Source organism: Morone saxatilis, unplaced genomic scaffold (assembly GCF_004916995.1).
Source record: "Morone saxatilis isolate NCDOM2014 unplaced genomic scaffold, NCSU_SB_2.0 Contig0, whole genome shotgun sequence".
NCBI classification, from domain to species: Eukaryota; Metazoa; Chordata; class Actinopteri; family Moronidae; genus Morone; species Morone saxatilis.
The window spans coordinates 6309071-6315639 of record NW_023339650.1 but is presented as its reverse complement, the minus strand read 5'-3'; the positions used below and the strand labels follow the sequence as shown (position 1 = coordinate 6315639).

At 40.3% G+C, this 6569-nt stretch overlaps 1 protein-coding gene across 1 annotated transcript in view; it reads right to left on the bottom strand.

The window, feature by feature from the left end:
• Window positions 1-2042, bottom strand: part of ntng1a (netrin g1a) — a 116015-nt gene extending 113973 nt beyond the window's left edge. The window contains exon 1 of the mRNA XM_035655448.1: window positions 1757-2042. The gene's annotated coding sequence lies outside the window, so the exon portion shown is untranslated. The remainder of the gene's footprint in view (window positions 1-1756) is intronic.
• Between the last annotated feature and the right edge of the window lie 4527 nt (window positions 2043-6569).

The following is a 6569-nucleotide window of genomic DNA, read 5'->3' as shown; positions in this document are numbered from 1 at the left end:
CCCACACACACACGCACACACAGCATCCTCTTTCGGGACCCGTTAGAAACTCAGGAGGGAGTAGGATCGCCTGTAGTTGAACCTCATCTGCTGGAGTTCACCCGAGTCGCCTGATCGCGTTAAATTATCCAACAAATGCGGGCGTTAATGGTCTCAAAGGAATGCTTGCATCCGGGTAAAATAGAGGAAGGGAATATCAGAGTCTCACTTTATTACTGGACAGCTAACTAACAATGAGTAAAAAAAAGATAATTGAGTAAAAGTGTTAATGCATTCGTGTTTCTGTTCACACAGATGCCCAAAAATGAAATGCGATATTGTAATGCCTAATTCCATGAATTGCTTATCGTTAAGTGAAGCTGATAGAGTACTTAAAATATTTGTATCAATTCAGAATGGTGCGTAATTGTTCCAAAAAGTGATTTAACTCTATTGTGTAAATAAAAAAGGAGCGTGCACTGGGTTTAGGGGTAGTCTTACTATCCTTGCCTCGTTCAATAAGTCGTTTTAACTCCAAATAGGTGTAAATTACTCCTATTACTTCTAATAGGAAGAAGGCGCCACTCCAGCTCGAAGGTTAAGGTGCCGTTTAAAAGGGGTTCAACTGACCGCGGATAATGGGCAATAAATAAGTAAATATGGGAGAAGGGAGTCTCGCACTTATTTTATTTTAACATTGAAATTGAAATTCGTGTTTTTTCAGGATAAATTGGATGACTGACTTGAGGCGACGTGGCTTAAAATCATCTCTGCTTCATCTGTACCCTACAATGAAACTGCTAACGAGCGCATAGTACATTTTATCAAGCCCGGGGAGAGCGCAGCCTTCTCGCACCTTAATTGATTAGCACAAAGGGTGAGAAGAGGGAGAGAGGGAGGTGTTAGAAGCAGTCGGGTCATGACACTTGCCGCACAGGTTAACCCCGCAGCAGGCTGGCAAGTCACTACACATCTGAATGTGCCGATGCTCACAGTCTGTATGCAGCCTCTATAGGCCCAGACAGGCCCTGAGCAACCCCGCACATATCACTCTATCACTCTAACCTGTGTTGGTACTTGTAACATTTAATGGAATAAGAAAAAAAGAAAGAAAAATAAAGGAAGAAAGAAAGCCAGACCTTATAGAAAATGTGCGCGCAAACTCTTCTTTTTCCCAGACAAAGGTGGCTTGAAAAAAGGAGATGAAGGTAAAATATGAATGGTTTTCGAGCGTGAGAGATTTTTTAATGGATGTCAGGGATCATGTGTGTTATTATCTGCACAGAGCATGACTGCTCGGTTTCAACAGACTTCGATGTGGAAATTCAGTGCTCATGTCTCCTCGGTTCTGTGCGCCCACAGCCAGTGCGTGTGTCCTTTATAGTCTCACACATACAGGTGAGTTAAGCACAGAATTGTACGAACAAAAGCAGTTTAGTCTAAGAAACGAGACAGCGCTTTCCCTTACAGTGTCTACAGAGCACAACATTCAAGCTACTCGTGGTTTCTTTTTGGTTATCGCACCAGACGTGTCGACTCTGTTGATGAGAACATTTCAAAGCATGGAAAAGGCAAGGTAGTGAATGAAAGCAGGCAAAGATAAGCTGGAAAAATAGCACATGTTCTCAAAATAGTCGGCTTACTTTCTCTAATCACGGCGCACAATTTTGGCCACCCACTCGGTGCGCGTCGTAGCGAAGCTTCAAAAGTTTACGCGCCCGGGCATTCGCTTGGAGATGAATGAAATCTAAAGAAATTGGCAGTCTGAGGCTCTCACCTTGGTCTTCAATGCTTCATACCGTCGAGGACAACCAGTCATGTCGCCTGTTGCAGCCAAATAAATCCGCTTTAAAACGGGACATCTTAGCCCGGCGCAGGAACGGGAGAGTCGCCGTGTAGAAGCGACCAGCTTGTCTCCGCCGCTCCCGGGGAATGGAGGAGAGCTCCCGGTACACCAGCGCAACGTCACTTAGAGCCGGACACACAGGTGGCGACTACAGGAGGAAATCCTCCAAGCCAAATGTAACGATAAAAAAAAAATAAAAAAAGTTGATTAAAATAAAGCGCCTGATAAAAATAAGAATCCAAGTGGCTGCTTAGAAAGAGCCTCGGAGACAGCAGAGTGACCAGACTCGTTGCTCAGACACAATGAGGCGGTGAGCTTTTGACAGCTGACTTTCACCTCAAGTTTATTTCTCTGCTGAAGCCTGTGAGCGCAACTGAGCGCAGCCATGAACAGAAACACACGTTGGACTGCTGCAAATAGCCTATTTTATCAGTTGTAGGGTTATGGATTTATTAGTTTCTTTCTTTAATGTTGACCACTGACACACTTTACTGTGACATGTCACTGAGATTCAAGCCAAATGTGATCAACAGCTGCAGGAATTTGTGGGAACAATTCAGGATTGCTTTATTGCATGAAGGGAAATTGCTTTATTGCACAAACCAATAGAAAAGAAGTGGCGGTAAAATGACTTCCAGATTGTGTAAAACCACCTCCCTGAGACACAGAAAGCAGAGAGGGTTAATGGTACATTTTGAGCAGCTGCTGCCAGATATAGGCTGCCACCCTCCTCCATCATGGTCATTTAGAATCATTATTCAAAGGTAATAATATAGCAAGGTTTATAACTGCGCTTTTAAAAGTTACATGAAGAAATTGATGACTTTTATCAATGTCCATCTGCAACAAAGGAGCTGGAACACTGGCAGATTTCAGTGTACTGTAGCCTGTAATGGACTAACCATTACCACAATGGAGGGTTTAAGCCAGAAATCAGAGGAGGAATCCAACAGAAACATGCTGTGAAGAGGCAATGTAGCTGATAGTCTTTGCAACTGGCTTTTTTTAAAATAGAAAATATGCCAGTTGTCTCATTTATCCCTGATTTTGAGCAGTTACAGTTAAGGCTTTGGCAGCAAAATGAGCCAGTTAGTAAGTTTTGAAAGCTAGAAATGTCAATATCAAGCCAAACTAAGTTTTTTAATGATTCATTGGTATTGATCAATAAACCCCACAGATATAAAGTACAGGGATATGGTCATTATGGTTTATGGGCCAGTTCAGATCTTAGTTAGCTCATCTTTAACATTATTTGTGACAGAGTGGAAAGGTTAAGGATATAGTGCCGACTATCTCAGCTGTAGAGACAACTCTTCACACAGCTGCCGCTCTCCTTCTCTCTCCTCTGTGAGCCCAAGGGCAACTTGCCTGACATGAACCTCTTTTTCTATTTCACTCAGCTACAAGAAAGAGGAGTGCACAGTGGAAAGATACCAAAGAGCACATTTAATTCCCACTTATTGACTCAATACAATGACACCGTATAATATGTTCACTCACAATACATTTCTGAAGCCCGCCTGCAGACTGTTAAGCTTAAGTTTTCTGTCTTTCCTTCAAGGCCTTAAAAACACTAAGCCCATGCACAGGGACTTTGTAAATGAAGCCTGGCACCATTTAAAGGCTTCACCAGTAGGTATCCTGTGTATATTAACGTGTTATAGTCGGACTGTGTCACACTAGATGTGCTAGAGGTCAGTGAGGAGATTGTGTTTGAATGTGGAGGATTATTATTATTCACAGACACACACACACACACACACACACACCTAGACACGTGTCTTCAAATCCATCAGTGGGTTCAATAGATGGCTCTTTACTTGAGAGACCAATAATCACGTGGCCCTATGTTCCGATAGCCCACCTCCACCCTTGTTGTGTGTTGTTAAGTTTCTCTTTTTTTCCATTCTTGTCATATTGCATGATGGTTATTAGAAAATTGATGGGTAAAGCTGCCTTTGCACATCCCTGTCTGGCGGACGCCAGGCACAGAGGTATTGGATTTTTACGCCTGTTCAATGGAGGGTAATGTTGCCTTCATCCGGAGGAGTGTGTTTGTTGGTGGGGGGGGAGGGAAGGTGGCCGGTTATTCATAAAGAAATATTGTATTTAAGCTTGTGCTCGATACACTTTTATGTGGTAAAATACAGCTGTGTCATCAACCTAAATCTGAGAGTGCACCAGGGCTGAGACAGACAAATGCAAAGGCAAATCTGCAGAACAGACAGTAGTGGAAGAAGTATGCTTTACTAGAGTAAAAGTATAATTAAAACAATGTAGAAATACTGTATTACTCTACTCTGTTACAAAATGTGAGTACGAAAGTGGAATCTGTACTTAAAGTATTATAGAGTATTATTACTGATATATATACACATGAGCAATATTATAATATTTACTATGAGAAGAAGTATTTACACAAATAAATAATATACTGTAATATAATATGTCTGGTTGTATTAGACCATTGAAAGAAATCAGATCAGACAGTGAGACTCTGATCTGGTTATTGTATCTTTATATGGTTTCTTAGTGTAATCTCAGTGAAAGCTTCACTACATTGTGATATATATATATATATCAGTATCATGATATACACAATTAGTGAAAGAATATCTTATCCATTTGGTGCTCCTGATGGATAAAAGCAGTTTAACATTACAGCTGGTCAAGTTGAAACTAATTTGAACTAATTTATATGTTATAAGGTAGTTAAATCTACTAAATGTTGTATGTCAAATCTTAATCTACAAAATAACTAGTAACTTAAAGATCACGTCTAGACATGTATTAAGACATATATACAAATAGTCTGCTTGGAACAATAATGTGTCTGATGTTTTTTTTTTCTGCAAAAAAAAGTATACTTTCCATATTAAAATCCTTTAAAAAGCATTTACTCCTTTCTTCTGCTGTACACAAGATGTCTCCTACTTCACTGTAAAGTCCATTCTTAGTGTATGTGCACTGGTGGATTCAAGTTTCTACATCATACTGTATAAGTTGCATACTGGACCAGGGTTGACTTGCAAACTATTTGTGATGTCACAAATCACGCTCAGAGGCCCTGTCCCTTAGAATCAGATTTTCAGTGAGCACAGAGAAATGTTCCACTTTCAGCAGATGAATGTTAAAACTCTGCACATACATCATTCTGCTCAGTGAAGATCAAACATCACACTGTAGGAACAAGAAGAAAAACAGTATGTAGTGGGTGCAAATAAACATAGTTGAGTAAAACTTATGATATTCACACTTGAAATGTCGAAGTATAAAGTAACATAGAATGGAAATACTCATGTAAAGAACCTCAAAATTGTACTCAAGTAAAGTACTTGAGTAAATGTATCTAGTTATATTCTATCACTGGTGACCGCTGACTTGGGAAAACACAGTAGGACTGCAACTAACAATTATTTTCTATTATCGATCAGTCTGTCAACCATTTTCTTGATTAATCCATTACTTTATGAAAAGATGAAATGTTTATCACTATTTTCCAGAGAAAATATTCACATTTGAGAAGCTGAAATCAGTTATTTTCTTCCTTAAAAAATTTAAATAATGAATTGATTGTCAAAGTAATTGGCCATAAATTTAATAGTTGACAAATCATTCCAGCTCTAAAATACATCAGCTGGAATGAACATCTTATATGCAATAATGATGGTCGGTAAAAATAAAACTGCAAAATATAATTACTGTTTAAGTAAGAACATTAAAGAGTTTTTTTCCCCCTTCAGTCTTGTGTAGATTTAGTGACCTTTTCCTGAGGTTTCTTCCATTTTCTCTCTGTTAAAAGAGAGAGTTTTTCTTCTGAATCGAAGCTCTAGGGACAGAGGGTGTTTAATGTTGTACAGATTGTAAAGCTCCCTTACCAAATTGTGATTTGTGATATTGAGCTACATAAAAAAAGTCTGACTTGACTTGAGGTCACCTTTTTTTTTTTTTTAGACGTGGAGGCAAATGACAGGGATGTGTTTTCTTTGCACAGACTTCTTTGACTTTGTAAGCTTTTGATTTCCTGCTTGCATGATATGGACAAGGTGAATCAAGATGGTGGCTTCAGAGTTGCTATCTTTACTTCTTCCATAAACTGCCTGACAATTGCAAAGCATTCTAACTTCTCCCGGGAGGTGAGACACTTAGTGAGACTCAGGACAAATACAGGGTTCACATTGCAATATGGGATGCCTTCGAAGGACTGAATCAGGTCAGTCTCAGCACCTTTATGCACCTGCTTCATTTGGACTTTGTGTCAAAGGTTTATCACGCTTCTTTCAGCCTGGCACTAACCCTCCGCTCCAATCTGCCGCCTGCAGACCTCCGCCGCTTATCCAATCCTGCACGGTGTCCTAAACCCATAACCCAACTCGCCCACATTGAAATATCATATTAAGTTATAAAACAATACCTGAGACGAATTACATAGAGGCATAATCCAAAAAGTGCATGATTGAAAAAGGATTAGTGGGAAGGAAGGGGTGGGGGAGGATGTGGCCACACAGTTTGGTGGATTTGTACTTTGCTCACAGGCTGAGAGCCGTCTGCCTCGGGCTGATTGTGAATCAGGGCCATCACGTTCAGATTTACGTGCCCCTGCGAGTGATTTGGGATTTACTTTCTTAACAGGCGCCGTCCAGATCTGTCCTTGTTGTACGGTGTGTGTCCGTCCATGAAGTCACGCCTCACTGCTTTCAGCTGGATGCATCTGTGATAGGCAGTGGGTTGTTTTTTTTTTTTT